Source organism: Pteronotus mesoamericanus, unplaced genomic scaffold (assembly GCF_021234165.1).
Source record: "Pteronotus mesoamericanus isolate MK-2021 breed Mesoamerican mustached bat unplaced genomic scaffold, CSHL_Meso_final contig_68, whole genome shotgun sequence".
NCBI lineage: Eukaryota > Metazoa > Chordata > Mammalia > Chiroptera > Mormoopidae > Pteronotus > Pteronotus mesoamericanus.
This window is the reverse complement of record NW_026555234.1, coordinates 22,378,254-22,400,318: the sequence shown is the minus strand read 5'-3', so window position 1 is coordinate 22,400,318 and position 22,065 is coordinate 22,378,254.

Sequence of the window (22,065 nt, the reverse complement as noted above, 5' to 3'; positions counted from 1 at the left end):
GAGGGAATTAAGGAGTTTTGCATTAGAATATCTAGGTCTCTTTAGAAAGAGCTCCAAAACTTTAATGGCAGTCTTAATCAGAAACAATGTAATAACAAACAGCTTGTTGTTTAAGTGTTAAAAATGCCAAGTTATGTATTTAGTACTTTCTAACAAATCTTATAAATGCCCGTCTTTGTGCAGTTAGACTAGTAGGCATCCCAGTTGCTCCAGATTACACCTAGGTTGATTTTACTGCTTACATACAGGTAGTGAAAAAAATCCCATTGCAGAGACTACCATGTATGTAGGAAACCCTATATTGACTATGAGTTGGTGGGAATTGTTTGTATATATTCTCACTAAGGAAAGAGTTGGCCCTACACTGGTATGGCAGAGATAAGCTAATTGTTAATAAAAACCCATTATTTTCTTCCTTCTGAGTGTAGAGCCCTTGGACTTTTCCTGGTCTCTTGTAATAAAGTGGAGTGTATGATGGAGATCCAACCGTCTGATGAAATGTAGGTGGAAGTGTTGTGTGCCATGTCCAGGTGTGGCCCAGTCAAACCTCTCATGTTTCCTCCCATTCTTACTCTTCCTGCACTTCATTAGATGTGGACGGCCATGGAAGAAGATGCCAGAATTTATATTAGACTTGGTCTGTGAATAGTGGCATGGAACAGGCCCACGACATTGTTGTGCATTGACATTTTTGTGAGCCAGAAATAAAGTAATCTGTATTAAACCATTGAGATGTTTTTCCTATAGATCATGTATTTACTGTAATATAACTGGAACCTCTACTCTCTCTTTTAGTTACCATCTTTTATTCATGAGTTTATTATGGAAGCTTTTATTATGCGTTCTCTATGGATCACAGACATTGCTAGCAACTACAAATATGAGAAAGAAGGTGGCAGACTCAGGTGGAAAACTAACGTCACAACTTAAACATCTCTGCAATGTCCATGGGGCTCAAAATTTTGTTCTGGGGCAGTTTTCTTTTTTTTTGAGCCAAATGCTTTGTCTCCTTGAATTCAAAGAGAATTGAGCACTCCTTTCCTACCTAGATTTACTATTTGTACTGTAAGCCAAAATTTGATAAGCTCTGACTCTATAGTCAGAGAATATTGGTTTGCAATAGTTACTTGTTTGCAGCTTAGGTATATATTAGCTGAAGGTTTTATCTTTTGTAAAATTCACATTATAGAGCGCTCTTTTTCTTTTGTCCTGGAAGCTGTCTTTCCTGACACATATTATTAACCAGACACAAATAAAGCTTTTTATCACTAACCCAGAATCACAGAGTTATAAAAAGCTCTAGGTTCTATACTTATTCACTTTCATGTAGTTTCATTTTTTTTCTTGTTATAACCTCTTTGTGCAAAGACCACCTCACAACAATGGAAACCAACAATATGTCTAATGAGATTGTGCCAGAAGGAGTGTTACAGGTGATTTCAGTCATAAAAGCCTTTTCCTTTTATAGAAGAAGAAGCTATGATAGACAGATAATAGGTATGAAATAGAGTGTATATTTTGTAATCAGAAGTTTAGCTAACTCCCATCTTTGATAGAAATTTCACAGTCAACTGATTGAACATTTAGAACCAGCCTTCAGATATTAGGTTGATGATGAATGTGCATAAATGTGCATGGCATTTTACCTCAGAAACAAGTAATAATTTTGGAAATGAAAAACTTATGATTAAAAAGGTGCACAGACATTTTAAAGACTAATTCTTCTGTCATCAAGTAAATGACCTGCTGTCCCGAAGTCTCCAAGAGCATTAATCAGTTGCAATTAGGTGAGTGTGATTCCTTTAGTGCAGTAATCTTTACATTTGGGAGGGAGGTAGGGGGCCATTTGAGTATCTGTTAAAAGCTGAAGATCTTCACCCCAGAAAAATAGAGAAACACTCCACATTTTATATACGACTCTGGGGATTCTTGATCTGCAAAACTCAGTAACTCCAAAGTGACAAAGAATAACTGTTTATTTATTTTATTTTATTTTTTTTGTGAATTGACTCGGAGAATTTGCCTTTGAAACAAGGTCTTCCTAAGAGCTAGTGGGTCATTATTTGAAGTGTCCAGTGGAGAATGAAGCATTCAAAAATTCTACAGAGTAAGCCACTGACTCTGCTTTTTAATCGGTTGAATGCATAAAATTCACCTAGAGATGATTCAAAAGAAGGGCAGGTTCCTGGACTGCAATTCCTGAGATTTTGACCAAATTGTTCTGAAGTGGGAACTAGAATCTTTATTTCAAATAATTAATTTTAGTGAGTCTTTGGTAGATTCCAGAAGGACCACATTTTGAGAAACACTGTCTAATCTTCATTTCTTCAAATCACTGGCCGTTAAACAGACGCCTCTCCACACACCACCCCTGGGGTTCCCGCGTGTCCTGCTGGCCGGTGAAAACCGCCATAGGCTGGGTGGGCATCTTCCCCCCTCTTCACTCGTCCACAGTGAACAAAGTAAAAGGGCTCAGTAGAGTGTCTTTGAGTAGCTAAGTTGTGTGACTGACCTAATTTCACTTGCCATGGTCAGTAATTGCGGAGGAAATCATTCCTGATCACCCCAATAAGTTTGTTAACATAATAATGATCAATCACTGCAGAATGTTTGCCAATGTTTGAAAACAGTAGGTGGGGCCAATTAATGGGCAGTATGACAAAACTTCTAGAGGAGAATGGGAAGGTAAATCTAGTCTTACTCTACATTACTGTTTCTTCCCATCTGCACATGTTTCTTTGGGGAAAGAATTGAGAAAAGAAAGAACCATCAATACTTACACCTGGATTATGGTGAGAAAATGTCCATACCTAGAATAACAGTGTTTACTGTAGTTTCAAATATGAGCTATAATTTATATATTCCAAAGAGTTTCTTTCCAATAATTAGATATAAATTTGTATTATTCTGAGTCCAAGTGTGCATATATCCTTATGCTTGCCTTTTGATATAATCATAATTATTACATTAATTAATATAATCATAATCATTACATTAATTATTGACTCATAATTAATATAATCATAATTATTTGATTATATAATCATATGATAATATATAATCATAATTATTACATTATTAAAATTATAACTTTAATAATATAATTATACATATTATATAACTGTTAGTTAACATAGTTATAGCATCACTAATTTATGATATACATAAATAAATTATATAATATTATTAAGTAAAATATGATCTGGAATAATATATGGTATTATAAAATTAATGTAACTACAAAGACATGGACATATTAGCATATTATTAATAATTAATATATTATTAACTTTCCACTTTACTCGTTTCACTTATTATCTTGTCAAGGAGATTTATAGAAGAGACATTCTGAAATAAGAACTAAGGATATAAAAAAGATACTTCTTAAGTTTCTAGAGTTGAAGCTGCAGGGTTCTCCTTCTTGACGTAGTGCTTCACAATTTCAGGTTCTTCCTAAAGAACCAACTCATCAAAGAATTTTCATCTAATAAGTCCTCAGTCAAACATCTAATATTTTCTTGATTGTTTAAATGTGTAGGCTGTCAGACTCAGCTGTGGACTATTTATGAAGCAGAAACTTGGCTTATACATTTTCTTATGACCAATATGTCCAAAATAGTCAAACATTATTAACAATCAAAGGAAAAGTATGTCTTATAGGGGGAAAAAGTTTTTGCTAAGCAAAAGGGTAAAACATCCAAAAGTTGAAAAAAATCTTTCATAGAAATATTGAAACATGTTTAAGGATCAAATGTTGGTAAACCAGTCTTGATAAAAACTAATGAAGATAGTCACGTACGGGACATACAAATTCAAAATTGTATTGTTCTTCGCTGCTTTCACACTAGTCAAGCAGCAAAGCAGGATTGAGAAATCCGAGAAGGAGCTAACTGAGCCTCAAAGCCTACAATGGTTACTATCAGGCCTTGTACCGAAATGCTTGCAGACCTCTGCTCTAAAATTGAGTGGGTTTTCAATATATGGAAGTACTGTAAGTAAAACAAAAACTTACAGTTAAATTACTTTAAACCAATACTTTAAAAAAAATTCCATATAGTAATAATGCATAGGTACCTAAAATTTTATCCCTGAAAATTTTAAAGTACTATATCATGACCTACATTTTTTTCTAAGTGTGTATATTATTACCTGCATCGATGTTTTGGGGACGTGTTAATTTCTTCCTTGGAGACTGTACAGGGAATGACAATGGCCTCTAAACCCACAATTGATTAATTAATGCTAAGAGCACTTCCCATCTGATGGGTCTGATTCTATCTAGCTAGTTAAATTTAGTGTATCTGCCTTTGACACAAATCTAAATTTAAAGTACTGATTTTAAGTGGTTCAAAATTTAATGACTCAAATAATGCAATCCTTATAAGTAAATACAGACACAGAGAGATTTATTTTAGTAGAGAAGTGGAAGGATTCTAATCAAGCAGTGGTATTTGCAAAGGATTAGAGGGAGAAATGAAGCAATCTCATGCAAGAGACAGCAAACAGCCAGCTTGGCGGTATCAACACCCTGCTTCTGGGCTTCTTGTGAGGGAGGATACATTATTTTGTTCCCTGCATTTTGAAAGTGGGATGACTTCCGCTTCCCACCCCAGCAGAGAACACATTGGAAGAACATTTCTGGCCATCCTCTCCCTGGTGGTTCTTCCCCCAGGAGGTATAGTAATTGATCTGATGACTGAGAGTGGGGATAGGGACTCTGTCCAGCTGAACTGCTCCTTCTTGCCTCTCTCTGGTTTCTATCTATAGGTTGAATGTGGTTCCTATCTATAGGCTGTCCCCCATGCGTTAGCACAGGGCAGCCTCCTTACGAGGGACAGGAGAGAGGAGCATAGTGTCAAAAGTCAAAGGCCATTTTGGCCTCTGCTTTAAATTAGTCCTCAATTAGTTTTGTGAGCTATAAAGCCTATGTTTGGATGCCTATCTGAATCTGCTATCTAATACTCAAATGATTTTCAACTCAGAGAAGAGGGTGATTAATTAGCTTCTCAAAACCTCAACAGTTCTTATTAGAGCTATAGGTTATATTGAAATGATGGTGACCAGTCTTATGAAGATCAGTAGAGGCTCGTTTGGGCTTGATCTGCTTGTTTGTAAAGCTAAGGCAAGGAAAGCTTGGCTTTGATTGTTACAGACTGCCCCTGTGTTCTGGGCTTGGCAGTATAACCGAGAACTCAAATGACCCTTTGACTCTGGAATGATAATCTACTACCAATGAGACATCAACAAGTAAGAATTAATACTTTATGTTAGGCATAAAAATTAAACCACCACCACCAATAACAACAAAAAATACTAGCTCAGAGGCAGAATGGGAGAAATCTGATATGAAGTTTATATGAAAATGAAGATACAATCTCAGTCTAAGACAAAATTATTATATTAATGTTACCAAAGCTGATCAAACCTCAGGCAGCCTTAATAATGGTAGAATGTCTGGATTAATGGAGGTGTCACAGGTGGGCACAGGTAACCAGGTTCTTGGTGATCGTGGACAAAAAATTGAACCGAACATACAAAGTTTATAGTAGAAAGCTAGAGAAAGCAGATTTATTAAGCCACACAGAACGTGGGAGCAGGCCAACTCTGAGCAGAGAGGAGCAGAGAGGAGCAGAGAAGAGCAGAGCCGAGCCTAGCAGCAGCAGCAGCTCCGAACTCAGGGGCTAGAGGGCTTTTCTTCCGTTAGGGTGGGTCTCCCATGATTTCCTTGATTGGCTACTGGGAAGGGGGTCCCACAATGCTAATTTATTATAATGCCATTATAATGAAGCAGGGGTCAGGTAACATCTGTGCAGGTGCATTCCTGATTCACTAAGATTCAATGCTTCTCCAGAAAGCAGGAACAACTAGTCTTAGAACGGGGTCTCTGCCCTTTATCCACGTTCTTTCTCTTTGCCCTTGGGCACCTCTGGAGTTTCCTTTTTCCTGCTATATCCTGCCTCAGTGGTAATTATCCCACTATACTTCATGCTGGTTAGACTGTATTACATTATTTGCAGTGGGGTTTTTTTGTTTGCTGAGTTTTTAAATCATAAGTGGGTGCTGTATCTTATCAAATGCTTTATCCGCATCTATTGAGATGATCATGTGATTTTTGTCCTTCCTTTTGTTTATATGACGTATTACATTTATTGATTTGCAAATATTGTACCATCCTTGCATCCCTGGCATGAACCCCACTTGATCATGGTGGATGATCTTTTTTTTTTTTAGGTTTGAAAATTTCTTTATTTTAATCTCTTTCTTAAATACAATTTAAAATAGTTTATTTTTATTGTAAAAAAATTATTTTTTTTGCATTTTTAAAAATTAATTTATTTATTTTTCCAAATACATTTTTACGAATTTTACATACTTGAGTGTTCTCAATAGGGATGATGAAGATGAGAAATTGGATGATACACCATTGGAGAATCACTGAACTAAGCTACCCTGAGCAACATAGGAGGGAAGAGCTGACTCTTTTATCATATCTGAAAGGCTATTGTGAGAAACGATAAAACCATTCTCTTGTTTTCTAGACTCAAGGATAAAAGAAGCACATTTCAAATCAGATCATCTTATAAAAATGAAGATAGTCCAGCACATAGATCAGCTGATTCTTTGAAGTAATTAGATTCTGACCCATGGGTGGGTGCAAGTAGAGCACCAAGATACCAAGTAGTATCTTTTAAAGGAGATACTACTGAGATGTTCCTTCTTAGAAGATCACTGAGCAGGGCGATTGGTCAAGACCCAATACCCTCCCTTGAAGTGGAGACTCCTGTGCGTGAATCCTTAGTGCACCACTGAGTGGTGGGGGCCTCGCCAGCCACCTTCTCTGGGCCTCAGTTCTTTCCTCTCTGGGATGAAAAGCAGTATTATCTACCCATGTCTCACAAGATTATTAAATGTGAAAATTGATATTAAAAGGCATTGAAAAGGACCTATGTAGAGATAGTCTACTATTTAGAGCAGAGAATAAAGTAACAAATTATAAAATGATAAATGCAAACTGAGGTAGAAGAGAATTTCTACTTTAATGTGCAAACAGATGTCCTGTGGAATCTTTAAATGTACATTCTGGGTTAGCAGGTCAAGAGTAGGGCCCAAGGGTGTGCATTTCTAACAAGTGCCAAGGCAATGATGATGCTGGTTTGTGGACTGGTCTTTGCTTGGCAAAAAGAAGACCCTGCCCACTCACCTGTGCACCTCTAGGCCCACTGGGCCCCTCAGGGAGTCTATCCTGGCAAAGTTCTCAGTGAAGGAATAGACAAAATTTATGGCTCTAGAATAGGCTGACAATGAGGAAGTTGCAAACACACCCACCAACTGTATATATTCATTTTCAGAATGACTCCAGTATGACAACTGTATCTTAATTAGTTGTTTGCTGTGCTAACATATATGCAAAGCAATAGTTCATGACATTTAAGTGTTAATGCTGTTTGTACAATGAATCTGATGATTCAGAAGAAAAGTAGGTTTTCAGATGCAATTAAAACATAGGGTGTCAACGTGGTTATTTTCATGCAGGCAGTAAAAACAGACTCTGGGTAGTTTAACTAAAAAGAGAATTTGTTACATATATGTGGGGGAGGGGGATTCTCAGTGAGGCTGAAGACAGACAGCTCTGTCTTAAAACTTCCTGGCAGCTGCAGGAAGTTTTAAAAGCATGAAATAGTATTCATTGTTACAATAAACGAACTTCTGTCCTTTAGTCATTAGTCAAGAGCAAAATCACAAGAATGAGCATTTGATTGGCCCAGTTTAGTTCATGCGCTACTACTTCCTGGTACACCAGAGCAGGGAGAGGAAGCATCTGGTGGAATGAGCTTCTGGTGTCTACCAACAGGAGAATGTAGGAAATGGGCAGCATGAAGGAAAGGTACCAGTGATGCTGAGAAGCCAAACATTGATCTGAGTGCAACTCTCTGAAACATAGCTATCTCTCTACCTCAACGTAACTAGATAATGTCCACTAAGAAATCTTATGTCATGCAAATATTTAAAATTCAAAACTAAAAATAAATAATTTTTATACTTGTTTATGTTAGCTCCTTGTTTATGAATAGTTTGTTTTTCCTATTTACCTATTAAACCTCAGTGGATTTCCTTTCCTTTCAATTTCCATTAGCTCTTTATACAATAAATCATTAAAGCTTTGAGTGTGAAAAAAGAGAATTAATTATATGTAAATACTCTTTTCAAACGTAGTGTCTCTCATTAATTTTTTTTTTTTTTTTTTTTTGCTTTTGGTAAGGACTGGAGGGACTGTTGGAAATCATTACCTTAAAAGTTACCAATGCAAGCTAAATATAACAGGGGGTTCATGTCATAACATGTCTCACTCATAAAAACAGCAGCCTGAAAGAAAAATATTATTAAAAGACATGTAAATCTTCACTTGATATCCCAAGGAATCACCAAAGTTGAGATGGAGTGGGGCTTGGATAGCGATAATACATTCCAAATGTTTAACAAATATCTTAAAAGTTCTCTCTTTCCAGATCAAACATTCTCAGTTTCCAACCAAAGATTCTCTCAAACTATAAAAAAAGATATTGTGTGTTTTTCTCTAAATGTTCACACTTATACTATTGAAAAAAAAATTTCCCCTTTGGCTTATCCACACAGTGCCATTGCTGGCCTGCTGGTCCTTCCATCTCCAACTTAACCGCAACACACTAAGTGTCAAAACAGAACCCCCTGTGCCGTCAGTGATCCCGTGGGAAACACAAGCTGGACTCCAGCTCTACTTTCTCAGGATCACTTTGATGTGTGGGTCACCCTGGCCCAACATGCTAGAAGGCAGGTGTTCAATGGGGGAAGTTCTGTGTATTCATTTTCATAACTATTGCCTATTGCAGCCATGAGATGATTTAAAAGCTGAGAAAGTCACCAGAGTAATTTTGCTATTGGTCAGGTTTTAATTAGAGTTAAAATTCTAATGGCTTTGAATGTCTCTAATGTGTTCTTCAGAATTTGGGCATTACCACTATGGGCAGATGGATTTGCCTATTTTTAAAAGAGAATATTGCTGAGAGTGGGTCTTTTTACAGATGTTGTTTATATTAGTGTTATCGCTGAGGTTAACCTAAATCTTTGGAAAAGGGGAAGAAATTTTAATTTTGCAACTTTCCAACAGGAAGCCCCTATGAACCATATGCTTAACTCTCAGCCGTATGCCTGCACGCCTGGGGCACAGTGCCCGCAACATTGTTCCTCTCAGAGATGACTTTCTCTCTCTCAGCCGAGGAAGGAGGGTCCTGGATATTCCCCAACAATCAGTAGCCTGTCAGCTTCAAGCTTGACTCAACGATTTAGGACAAAAGAAACACATTGTTTTTAATCCCCCTAAGGGGGAGGAACTTTCGAATGTAGGAAAAATAAATTATATTTAGTGCTAATATACAGGTAAATATTAGTTTTATAAATAGTTTAGAAGAAAAATATGTTTTTAAGATAAAATGGAATGAAATGTGTACTTTACACACCTACTCTAGTTCCTTCCAGCTGGGTGAAAGATGAGTTAGAGTGGCCTGAAGTCACAGTTAATTTCCTCCTTTTTTCCAGCAGTACACTGTGCTAAAGTTCAATGAGCTATTTACTACCTCTGTGGAGTTATTTCCTAGGAACAGGTGACCTAGAAAATTGTCTGAGTTACAGAAACAAATGAATAAACAAACAAAAAAGGAGATAACAAAAATCCTTGTAAACACAGGGATTGTGATTTAATGAAAGCAATAGTAGTCAATTTCAGATACCTGGCAAAGTCATTCGAAATACTGACTCTGTTGGAAAAGAAGAAAAATGTACTTGGGGGAAAATCTCTATTTAACTGAATTTTACCTGGTCTACTGAGGATATATTTTACTGATTACCTGACACAAGTTTAAGATGAACTCATGCCATTTAGGACATGGGTTTCCCCAAAGCCACAGTCTGTGCTGATGGGTGGGCTGTGTGCGGTTGATCTATGTCTACCTTCTCAGCTTCTGCTCTCTACTCCACTGCCATTCGGCTTGTGTAGTTCTCAGCTACTTAACGACCACATTGGATTGAAACAGGAGATAGAGTTCCATTTCAGAAGAACATTTAGCTTTGTAATACTTTGAGCATAGTAGTTGAGAATCTAGGCTTTGGAATTAGGCCCAAACTAAAGCTCTACACTCTTTTTGCTGTGTGGCAATGGAGACATCACAGTATTCTCAGATGTGAGAAAACACTAGCGCTAGTAGGTTTGGAGAGGGAGTGGCAGAGGCTAAGTCCTTCTGAGATACATAATATGGTTCTTGGAAATGAGTAAGCATACAATATATGGTAACCATCAATATCATGGTTTCATATTGTTATTATTAAACTGTTAGGTAGCAGGTGGGAATGAGGAGCCACAGGGGAAATAAAAGCAGGGCCCTCGCCATTACAATCTAACAAAGAATTTTATACAGGAGGCTGGGAGCAAAAGGAAGACATGTCTCACCGCTTAACTCAGCAGTCCTGAGCTCAGTTCGATGATTGCCAGATGTCCTGAACATGGCAAGCAAAATGGCACAAGAGGAGGGGAGAGTCCTTGAGACTGAGATGAGAAAAGGGCTTCTCTAACAATCTTACTAAGACTGCCAGGTGTTCCGAGCATCACAAGCGGGAATTGCACAGGAGGAAGCGGGGCCTGTGCTGGGAAAGGGGGCCTCTGTAACAACTCCACTAAGACAAAGAGCCGTTACTAACTGAGAAAGCAAGGCTTTGTAGTGGTACGTTATTCCTAAGGTTAGAAAGGGGAACCTAGAAGCTAGCTGAGGTGTACGTATATCCGCCAAACCCCGACAGTCGTTACACTTAGATTAGCCAAGTGCCCACCTGTAGTTGTTTGCTCGGGTGTATTAAAAAACTTGCCTTCTCATTTCTACTGTACGTACTGGTCTCTCACTTGAATTATCCTCTTGCAGGAAGACAAGAACTGAGATAGGGGAGATAGCCTCTTGATTCAGGTTTCTCCTCATCCATGACAAAACCCTTTTACTTTTCTCCTACACTACTACTTGCTCCTTGCTAAAATGTAATGACATCTCTCCTCATCCCTACACCTGCAAACAAAAGTCCATTCATATAATCCCCATCTGACACAGTGGTGAACTATGTCTTGTTGTTCACCTCGGAAACAATTCTATAGCTTTTTGACAAGTTTCCATCCTAAGGATTTCGTCGAACTCTGCAGGTTACATTTCTCTTCTGTAGAGGTATTGCAGATGTACTGAAGTAGTGATCTCTAGTACCATACCCGTTTTAGGAAAGAGATATAGAGATGAAAGGTATTTTTCTGAAAAAGACAACATATGCGGGGCTGGGGAGGAAGCAGGAACAAGAGATAACAAGGATGAAGTGATTCCTTCAAAATATATACAAAATGGTTTCATAACTTGCACAGATTTATATTACAATAAAGGGACATAGGTGGTAAATTTTTGCAATTTTTTTTTTCTTATACTATGAATAGGGCTGTTCCCTTTGTGGGCAAGTATCTGGTTGCAAAGCCAAACATGGCTGGGGAGCAGAATCTGGTAACTGATCAGGTAATGATCTTACTATTTTTAATGACTCAGATCCACTGGGATGGCTTGGATTTGCAATGAGAACAATTTATGCTGGCAGAAGCCATGCCATGTTTCAGATTGGCATTTTCCTCTTTAATTGCTTCTCTCTCACAGCCCTAATGCTGGTGTGCATTTTGAAAATTTAGAAAATTTAATTTAGAATTATTCACATTTTTTTCTTGTAATATTACAGAGCATTGTGTTTGCTTAAGTCCAAAAGAAATAGCACTGAGCTGGCTTTTATTAAAACCTCTGCTGTTTGTTGTAAAAACTTGGGCCTATTTTTCAACCTCTTCCCCCCCTAAGATGTGGCTCTATGGATAATACCTCCTTTTCACTGGAACTGCCTCTCCTAACTCCTCCATTAGGGGAGAGAGGATAAGCATTTATCATCATCTATTTCCACTCCAATTTTATTGCCTTCTCTTTAGGAGCAAGTTCTTTTTTGGTCACTTGAACTTCTTCCTTCCCAATTGTTTTCCTTGCTAGAGCAGAGTTTTTCTGTATCTTTTCTAAAAATATTAGTCCCATATATGCTCTGAAAAAAAGAATGATGTGGTAAAATACTTGCAAAATGCTATTTCTGTGTTGTCCTGGTAACAATTTATTTTAACAGAAACAATGTGATGTGTGTGTGCGTAAATAGATTTTCATCCAGCTTCTAGAGGTAGTCAGTCAGCATGGATCTGCTCCTGTTTAGAACCCACACGTATCGGTGGTTTGCTAATTAGCACAAGATATCCTGGTAATAATTTTCATTCATAAATAAGAATCTTTCAAGCTCAACTAGGCCTTTATAACAGAGCTCAATATTAGGAGCTTTAGTTCTGTGTTGTCCTACTTATTTCGTGAAGACCTCTGTTGATAGATTGGATTTGATGGTTACTGAAGCGATGACAACTCATTGGGTCAGCTTGCAAATAAATGTCTGTATGGTTGGCAGAATTTTGCCTAAAATTTGCATTTTTTAAATGTTCCTTATGATATCAAGGCAGTAAGGAAAAAATGAATATCTCTCACCACTAATTACTGAATTTTAAGTAGCTTAAGTTAGTTAACAATAGCTCTAAGATATATACCACCTTTCAAAATTCATAATGTACATGAGACTCTCAGCAGGAAAAATTGTGTAAATTTGTTTTTTGATTAAACAGATTATTTTTTTTGTTTAGACTTATTTGAGCACAGATTTCTTTTTTTTAATTTGGTAAATGCCTATTTACATCTTGAGCTATTTTAAACCTATCTTCTCTTCCTTTTCTTTCCCAACAAAATTCACTTGTATTAGTCTTTTCCTCTTTTTTTTTTTTTGAGATCATTCACTCGGGGGGAATTCAGCTATCATGTCCTGAAGAAACTAAGAAGCCCTGTGGGGAGGCCCATGCAGCAAGAAAATAGTCTTCCTGCCAGTAGCCACGTGGGTCGGCCAACTGGGCAGTGGGTCTTCCATCGCCAGGCAAGCCTTCCCTAACTGTAGCCCCATCTGACATCCTGACTGCAGCTTCATGAGTGACTCTGACCCGGCATAGCCTTTCTCAAATCCCTGACTCACAGAAGGTGAAATAATAATGTTTGTTATTTAAGCCAGTAAGAAAGAGATTACTAACACAGATTTTAATGGTTTTATTAGAACAACAGATAACAAATTATATCCAAAGATTTTAATGATCAAAATTACTACAGGCATACCACGTTTTATTGTGCTTCACTTTATGGTACTTCATAGATAGGTGTTGCTTTTTTTACAAACTGAAGGCAAGACCCTCCACCAGCAAAAAGATTATGACTTACTTTATTGTGATACTTGCTTTATTATGAGTGGTCTGGAACTGAATCTGCAATATCCCTGAGGTATGCCTATATTTTTGCCTCCTAGGAATATTTGCTTTTTAGCTGTGGTGCACTCTATAGACAGAAGTAATGAAAGGAGAATTTTCAGATGGAGAATCATTGAGTCATCAAAGCACACGATAGAGTTGGCTGGCTCGTCTGTCTTTAACCAAGACTGTCCTCATAATTCCCTTAAATTCCCAATCTCTTGTCACTCTTCCCCCAACTTGTCACTCTTCCCCCAACATGCCTTTGTTGTTAGCCTTCTTGGTCCAATTCTTAATGGAAATATTATCAAATAATACTACAAATATGTTTTCATGTCTTTGAAAAGCTCAAAAGGAAAAAGAAAGCATATGTGCTGGGTAAATGAATTTTTATTGTCTAAAATAAAAAGAATATTTTCTTTTTTATATGAATATGAATCTGATATGGTAGAATCAAAGACAGATAGGTATGTGGTGGGGACTGGAGGAAAAGGTGGCAATGATTAAACTTCTTTATAATTTCTATCAGCCCCCACCAGACCACCTCAATAAATGTACTATCCTTACAAAAACAGTAATGTGCTTCTTACAGCTTCAAGACAAGTCCTCTAACCCCAGTTCCCAAAGGGATTACACACACTAAACCCCTCAGATATAGAAATTCCAGAGGTACTATTGCTAACTCTGATCATATTTATTATTTAATGGTATTATTAAAATTAGCACAAGTGTTAGAATACATATAAATAAGTTAATAACATCCTTAGTCTCTGATAGTCATTAATAATTTGACCAACTTAGTTGATGGGTCAATGAAAAATTTAATTCTCTTTGATCAATTAAATTGACTAAAGCAAGAATCATCCCCCAAGTTTGGCACTAAAAGATAATTTAAAATAAGTAATGTTCAATGATGGCTTCCTTCCAAAGAATTTTAATGATTTGAAGCTCTTTAAAAGTTTTGCTGCTAAATTATAAATTAATTGGTATCTAATGTTGAGTTACACAGAAATAAATAAAAAAATATTAATTATGTAGCCACATCAGTTTATGGCACTAAGCCACCATCACTGAATATTCCGTTTCTTATGATATTAAGCCCAGGACACAGGGCCAGCTCAGTAACTGATAAATTTTAGGCATGGTTGTATTTTCTCTTGGCTGTTTACCAGAACTTTCACTCATGTACCTAAATAATTTTCACAGGACTTAAAAACTTTTACTTTGATGTTAATTACTACTTGCTGCATCTTCTCATTAATCAGTTTTCAAGCAATTAATTCTATTACAAATGGAAAGTATTGACCGAATTAAAGGTCATTTCCAGAATTAGGCTATGGCAATTAATTTCCTGGCTTCTATGTTAATAAGTTGTCACATATTGTTTGGCAGACATTGATTAGAGTTTACATCATCCATGCAAATTAATGAAGGGCTATTGGCCTTAGTGTTGGAGAAAGTAAGGCTGGGCTTGAAAAGAAAAAAGAAGAAAAATCAGAGCCAGCTACACTGTTGGAGAGGCTCTGTTTTTTCATTGCTAAAGATAGATAATTATTAGAGACTGTGAAAACATATTCAAGGTCTCCACAAATTCAGTTTGGAATATTTTCTTGGTTTCCCTAAATTCACATAGTTATATTTCTAGTTTAAATTGCAAGTTACATAATATTAAACATGGGAAACATTTTATGTGTTGGAAGTTTTTGTCCTCTATGGAATAGTTATTGCTATTAGAATACAGTATAATATTAAGGCATTTGAATCATATTTTATAAGATATAAAATGTGAATTCATTTATAAAATATAAAGATGAATTCATTTTAAGATTATATATACTAGCATAGGCATTCATATAATTTATTAATTTCTTTCAACCATTTTTGCTCTTTGCCACATCAAGGTAAAGCAATGTTTCTTCAATTCTTTAAAAGTGGTTTGCACCCTGGCTGGTGTGGCTCAGTGGATTGAGTGTCCACCTGTGGTTCGGTTTCCAGCCAGGGCACAGGCCTGGGTTGCGGCCCAGGTCCCCAAGAGGGACAACCACGCATTGAATGTTTCTCTCCCTCTCTTTTCCCTCCTTTCCCCTCTCTCTAAAAATAAATAAATAAAAATTTTAAAAAGTGGTTTGTAATTCATGAATTTAATTAATATATATTCACATATGAAAAATTTCAAATAGATGACAAGATATATACTCTAGTATAACATTCGCTAATGTGTATCCCGTCTTGACTTAATAGATGTGAGAAGTTTCATGTTTGTACTTCTAATCTCTTTACATAAAAATAATGCAAATAAAAATTTATAGATATAGCCAAAAATCACTTCCATTCTTTTTGCACTTCTTCCCTCTATTTTCCTAGAGATTTCAGTAACCTAAAGTTGGTGCACATTATATCTATGAATTTTTTAAACATCTTTCCTAATCGGTATGTACAATGGTTAGATTTTCATGTATTTGACATTCATAAGTGTTTCTAAATTATGCACTAGCTTTGTGTGTGTATATATATGCACATATATATTTTTAAAATATATATATTCATATATTTAAAAGTCAGAGGACGTAGGATTAAATATGTATGTATATGTGTTTGTGTATATATACATATATTCTATTTTCAAGTTGATGTCTCATTTCTTCTTCAAAATTAAGTTGGTTATTATTAGCACTTTATGTAGTAGTTTTGGACCACCTTTTCAAATTCTGCTAACAATTGGAACTTTGGTTCATTGTATTAAATTTGTAGCTTGCTGTCAAGAAGGATAGGCTGTCTTTATAATAGTGTCTTTCCATATATAGATGTAGTATTTATTTTCATTTGCAGTGTTTTCATTTTATCTGTTATATCTATTGCCAGACTTGTTTTTCAGAACTTTATAATTTTGTTGCTGTCATTATTGATATATTTTTAAACATATTTTATAATTATTTATTGCTGGTGTGTAAGAACACTTAACTTATGCATATTTGTGTTATAGGCAGCAGTCTGGCTGCACTTTTTTAATCAGTTCTAAGAGAATTTGCCTTTAGAGACTCTGCTTTCCTACATAGACAATCATCACATCTGCAAATAATAACAATTTTGTTTCTTCCTTCCCAGTTGTAATTTACCTAGAAGGAAAGTATTAAATACATTTTGCCTATAACAGGAGCAGGGTTTGGGAAATTGGAGAAGATGATACCTGATGAAGTTTTAATGCTGGAAGCCACCACATGCAGAAATTTTCCACTAACTTCCATCCACCCTCCTATTATTAAGCTTATATTCTGTAATTTTATAAGTTAGACATTTTTACTTCAAACATTGTCTTACAGAACTTTTTTTAGATGAAATCAGGCTAATCACGAGACTAGGTGCTGATGTGTCAAAGATCCACCTTGCTTCCCTGAGGAACGCCGTTCATTGTAGGCTGTATGTGCACTCACACTGACCGGCGTCAGTAGGGGCTAGGAGTGTTGTTGGAGAAGGTGGGTCCTTGCCGTGTAGCAAGGAGAACACACATAGGAGAAATGCAAGCATAGTAGCACGATTTTGGGGTGAAAAGAAGTAATACACCCTTGGAGATGTAGAGAGAGGGTGGGAAGGTTCTAATAGCAACTTCCTGGAGATTCTAATCTTCCTTGTATCTTACTGGTTTCGGGAACAAGCAGGCTATTTTTCAAACTGTCCAGTCTTGTGTCTAATTGTCCACTGCTCCTGCTAGGCCCTCCCCCTAACCAATACCTTTCCTGGATCTTCTGGGGTTTCTTTCCCTTATCCTACCCCATTTTTTCCCAGGTTTTGCCAGGCCAGACTCCTCTTTTATGGTCACCATTGTGGCTCATGCCTCAAAGTTCTGCTTCACCATCTAGCTTCTACTGCACTGTGTATAGCAAAGGAATTTCTCCTACTTTTTATCCCTCCCTCTGGTTACCAACTGGTTTTTCCCTGGGGAGACTGGAAAGCTGTTCCTTCCTGCCGGCCTGGGGATTAAGTCCCTTTGGTGGAGAATGTGGCTTCCCCCTGGGGAGTCTGTGAAGCTGCAGCCTCCTAGTTAATCAGGCCCAATATCAGATTCCATTTCCCCCTTCCTTTGTTAATAACTAACTATTGTAGTAGGAACTGAGATTTGCGCATTCCTCTTCAGCAACTGCAAGGTCTCCCCCAGGCCAGGCTGCAAACCACTTCTTTTGTTGTTCTTGCCCGAAGTAGAAACTCAGTAATTTATTTTGTTGAATTGCCCAAGTGTCTTCCTTTATCTGTCAATCAAGGCTTAAAATGTTACTGTTAGAAATTCGTGTCCCTGGGATTTGAGTTTTGTTCATTTTTAATCTTTCCAAAAAAGGCAACATCTTTAGTTTGTATTTCATTACTTTAGTTTACTATGCCTGTCCACAAAGTTTACTTTATACCTGCTTGCTATTCCATCCCAGCAATGGTGTATAGCATTTGCCAAGTTATGCCTAAGTTTCCTCATCTATTTAAATGACATAGAGTATCTTGTAGTGTTGTAGTGAAAATATATTGAAAGCATATAAAACTTTAGTATATTTCTTGATGTATATTTAATAAATGTTACTTTTATTAACAGCCCATCATTATCATTGATCTCAAATGGTTAGGTAGAAAATTACTGATTCTACATTTGCTTTTTCATTTATATCTCATACAGTACACTGTGAAGACACATAATTTTTCTATGAAAGGAAGAATTAAATAGAACTTTGTAGACATAAAAATAGTACAATCAAGTAGCCAAACATACACACACACACACACACACACACACACACACACATATGTTTGGAGCCAACTACTTTTTAAAGGTTATATTTAAAATATGTGAAATAATGGACTTCCGTCTATAACTTACTGGCTTGAATCCAAACAGTTCTCAGAAGAACAAATAGAAAATTGAATAAATCTTTAGAAAAGTTTGAAGGATTTAGAGTGCCAGTAAGATAGCCCACTACTAAAGAACCTAAGATTTTGAAGAGAAGAGAAAAACATTGAGGTAAGTATGACATTTTGTACCAATTTGCTTTGCAAGGATTTTGCCTATTTTTAAATGCCAAGTCTAAGAGAATAAGATGACCAGAAAGAGCTAGCTGCAAGTCTAAGAATCTGGGCAGACGTTTCATCATTTTTAAGAGGCTAGGAAAAAACATTCAGGGTCCAGGACTGAAAAGGCAGCCAGGATTTGTAGCGGAGAACATTTCAGAAATAAGAAATGTAAGGAGGAGTGTTCTGCACATTTGGACTGCTTTCCCCACTGAGACATTTGCTCATTCTGAAGTAGAACAGGCAAAGGTCAAGAACCAAAGCAGAGAGAAGCTAGGCAGCTGAGAAACCAAACTAAGATTTTAGAAGTCTCTCAATGGTGGCAGAGAGAAATTTATAGTTTAATATCCACTAAGAAAAAAAGACATTTGTTAACATCCTAAGCTTTCAGTAGAGACACTGAATAGCTAAATTAGATGATTAAGAACAAACCAAAAATAAACCCTCATAAAGACTAAAACAAAATTTTGAAATTATTTAAATTTTAGGTTGAAATGATCTGCTTCTATCTTGCTGTCCTGAAGCAACAGAAAATCATCATTAAAAGGAAATCATGCTACCCAGAACCTCAAAAAATATTCATTTGTGATGTCCAGCAGACAATGAGAACTTACCAGACATGGCAGGAGACAGGTTGAGAAAACAAAATACATACCAGAAATAGACTTGCATATATACATATGCAGATTTACACGTATAGATTAACATGTACAAGAAAATAAGTGACTAGATGAAGAATTTCAAGAGAGACCTAAAAGATCTATAAAATATCAGATAGAAGTTTTAAAACTTAAAAAAATAATAAATTAATATCTCAGTAGAAGTTTTACAATAGATTGAAAGAGATAAAGGGAGGACTAATGACCTACAAGGTATGTCAGAAGAAAATAACAGACCAGGCATGAAGTTAAAAAAGGGGAAAAAATTAGACTAGTGAAAAAGAGACAAATGGGACATAGTGAAAATGTCTTAGATATATGTAACTGGAGTCCAAGAAGAAAAAGTGACAGAAGCCATATTTTAGAAAATGATATCAAAAATTTGTTTTAATTAAATAAAATCCTAATTCACTAAATCAAGATGCATTATAAATTACACACAGGGTAGATATAAAAAAAATACCTAGACGTACTATTAATATAATAAAAAATTTTTAGATAGCTCAATGTATATTTGTTGTCTGGTAATTAGCATCTACTTTTCCAAAAATGCATTATGAAAAGTCTTATTTTTAAACTAGATTGTGTAGCATATTTTATTTGAAATAGAAGTTGTTAAATTTGGAGGCAATCTTATTAGTAATGCAATTTAATTTGCTCATTTTATCAATAATGACACTGAGGTCCAGAAACTTTGTGTGGCTTATCTAAGAGTACTTCATTATGAAAGGCAATCATTTTAAGATAGCAAAATTTAAAAACTGTTGAAAATAATGAAATAAGATAAATACATTTAAAATTTTAATTCATTTTATTTTTCAAAGAAATCATTATTTGTTTACCAAAATATCCATTCCAAACTTCATACTAACAAGATTTTGATTTTTGTGTATGTCCTATTGTTGAGAGAAAATTTTTGATAAATATTTTTATATTTCTGTATGATTGGAAACTTCTGAGCAATCACCAACAAGTTTTGTTAAAGGATGATTGAAGAGCTGGTAAGTTACCAATATCTGGTAAGTTACCAATAGTTTATCTTTAGGAAAGATTTAGAGATGTATCTCCCCAGAAACAATAATGTACATTTCAGGGTAAAAAACCTAGAGATTTAACCCATCTCTCCCTTCCCCAGAGAACATTTATGTTTCAGAGTTAGTCTTTTTTGCTTTGGAGATGAGTAATTGTGCCAAAATTCTCTTTATAAACTCTGAGTTTCATAATTTTGGTGTTCTGCTACTCTGATGATGTAAATACACTGCATATGCAGATACTATAATATCTAGATTCTTAGTTATATTGTCTTGTGAGGTTTTTGGGGTATGGGAAACTGGTACAGTCTTGAGTAATTAACTGTTCGATACTATGTTTCTGAAACCTTGTGGCTCCTGTCAGTACTTACATATAGAAACTTTGGCAGGATAATTTGTTAGCTTGTAAATAGGGAAAAATCTTCAAATTTTAACTTAAGTGCCAGTGGCCAACCGAAATGCTGTATTTCTTAGCCTTTTTTCATGGTTAACAGTGTCCAAGTGACCAAACTGTAAGCAAGGCTATGAAAGCAGAAGTTGTTTTTTGGGACTTTTAAAATATTCCCTTTCCCCTCATTTTCCTGTTTCTCGAACTGTGGTTATAATGCCTGGAATTATAGCTTTCTTCTTTTGCCCTAAAATGATTTTGAGAATAGGATAATGAAGATTTGGATGTAATGATGAGAAGTGTTATTCCTAACCAAGAGAACATGCCATGAAAGAGAAGGGAGATTCTTTCATTCATTCACTCAAACAACAAATATCATATTGGCAAGATCTGTGCTAGGTGCTAAAGGCAAAAAGATAAGTAAAATCTAGTTTTTACTCTCAAAAAGATCTAATGGGGAAGAGAGACATAAGTGAATAATTAAAATAATTTTTAGTAAGAGCTGTATAGTAATATGCATATTATATAATTGGTCTTTACAATTACATACATTTTCAACTCTCTTGTCTTTCTCTTGTGTCCTAGTATATGCTTGGCTAAACCAGTATTGGCATAATCAAACTCAATGCCTGTACCCATATAGTTGAATGGGGTTGGAAAAATATATACAAGACTATTCCTAGAAATCCATATTCTATGCACTTTTCCATTTTCTTATATGACATGTTATTTCTTATCTCTTTTCTTATTACTAACTGTAATGCTACCAACCTTTTCCATTGCTTTCATGGTCAACCGATGAACTTCCTTCTTATTCCATTCAGGAAATAGAAACAATTGGAAGACAACTTCCATGAGTTCTCATGAACACATCTACTTATTTACCTGCATTTATCTACATTTACTCTATCCTCTCTCCTGTTGCTATGGGTCAATATTATTATCTCACACCTAGCACTAACTATAGCTATACTATACCAGTACACACTATACTAAATAGCTACTAACTGTAGCTATATCTTACTCTTGATTTTTTATTGGATTATTCCCATAAGCAAACAAATCCCAGAGACATGTTATTCAATTGATGAGCCAAAGCCTGAAGAGATCTCAAGATCAATAATCATGAGGAAGTCTCAAAATGTTATAGATGGTTCTATAAACAGAGACTAGAGGCTGAAACAGACATCTCTACAAATATAAACAAGGACAAAATCTTGTGAAGCAACAAATGTGCCTTTTGATGCCTTGACATTACATATTATATTAAGGAATTCAGATGCAAATCTGAGACAGATGGAGAGAGAAACAACCTTGAGAAGACTGAGAACACTTTGACTTGATTATAGTTGTTTTAGTTATCGGTAGAATGGAAACTTGTGATGGTTAACTTTATGTCAGCTTGACTGTGCTAAGGATGCTTAGTTGGTATTAACAGTATCTTTTGGTATGTCTGTAAGAGTGTATCCAGAAGAAATGATCATTTGAATAGGTAGATTGAGTAACTAAATTCCTCTTAATAACACTAGTGGG